Here is a 1573-nt window from a genome sequence, read left to right as displayed (position 1 = left end):
CCTCTCCACAGCAGGGGCAGAGCCATACCTAGAAATCTTAGGGGACTTTTTGGTATACTTATTTTATTTCTGATTTTATGTATTTGTTAGTTAAATATTTACTGCACATATCTGCATGTGGATTTGCTTGTAATTGATATGAGTACTCTCTCCTTTCTTTTCTTTGCTCTCTTGTTTTCTCTTCTCATTGGTTTCTTTTCCTCATCTCTTTCTGCAAGTGAAAGTGTGCACATCTCCTTGTGTCATTTTGACTAGAGTTGTTTTCACCACCAATCTTGGGGATCTGTCTTCCCTTTCCCTTTCTTCCCTTTTTTGTTCTGTTTTTCCTTTGCTCTCCTTCTACCTCCTTTTCCTCCATGCTGTGCAGCTTCCAGGGTCTTGGTGCCCCAACCAAGGCCAAACCTGGACCTTTGAGACAGGAGAGTGAAGTCTAGGACATTGGACAACCAGAGAACTCCTGACCCCATGGAATATTAATCAGCAAGTGCTCCCCCAGAGTTCTCACTCTCAACAACAAATTCCAAACCCAATCAAAGGTCAGCAACCTCTAGTGCTTGACACCTCAAGCCAAACAGAACAGAGATAAGAGGAATTTCTACTAAGCAGAATAGGGAAAGGAGACAGCAAACATGATAAATTAGACAAAATGAGAAAACAAAGAAACACCTTACAGGCAAAGGAGCAAGATAAAAATCCACAAGACCAAATAAATGAAGAAGAAATTGGAAATTTTCCTGAAAAAGAATTCACAGTAATGATAGTAAAGATGATCCAAAAATCTCGATAACAAAATAGAGAAAATACAAGAAACAGTTAAGGACCTAGAAGAACTTAAGAGCAAACAAACAGTAATGAAAAACACAATAACTGAAATTAAAAATACTCTAGATGGTATAAACAGCAGATTAACTGAGGCAGAAGAACGAGTAAGTGAGCTGGAAGATAGAATAGGGGAAATAACTGCCACAGAGCAGAAAAAGAAAAAAAGAATAAAAAGAATGGAAGACAGTCTCAGAGACCGTGGGGACAACATTAAGTGTACCAACATTTGACTCATAGGCATCCCAGAAGAAGAAGAAAAAAAGAAAGGGTCTGAGAAAATATTTGAGATTATGGTGGAAAACTTCCCTCATACAGGAAAGGAAATAATAAACCAAGTCCAAGAAGCACAGAGAGTCCCATTCAGAATAAACCCAAGGAAAACACACTGAGGCACATATTAATCAAACTAACAAAAATTAAACACAAAGAAAAAATATTAAAAGCAGCAAGAGAAAAGCAACAAATAACATATAAGGGAAAACCCATAAGGATAACAGCTGATCTCTCTGCAGAAACTCTGCAGGCCAGAAGGCAGTGGCAGGATATACTTAAAGTCTTGAAAGAGAAAAACCTACAGCCAAGAACACTCTACCCAGCAAGAATCTCATTCAGATTTGACAGAGAAATCAAAAGCTTTCCAGACAAGCAAAAGTTAAGAGAATACAGCACCACCAAACCAGCCTTACAACAACTGCTAAAGGAACTCCTCTAGGCAGTAACACAAGACAAGAAAAAGATCTACAAAAACACA

The sequence above is a fragment of the Hippopotamus amphibius genome, chromosome X (assembly GCF_030028045.1).
Source record: "Hippopotamus amphibius kiboko isolate mHipAmp2 chromosome X, mHipAmp2.hap2, whole genome shotgun sequence".
Taxonomy (NCBI): Eukaryota; Metazoa; Chordata; class Mammalia; order Artiodactyla; family Hippopotamidae; genus Hippopotamus; species Hippopotamus amphibius.
Note: the sequence above shows the minus strand (reverse complement) of the source record.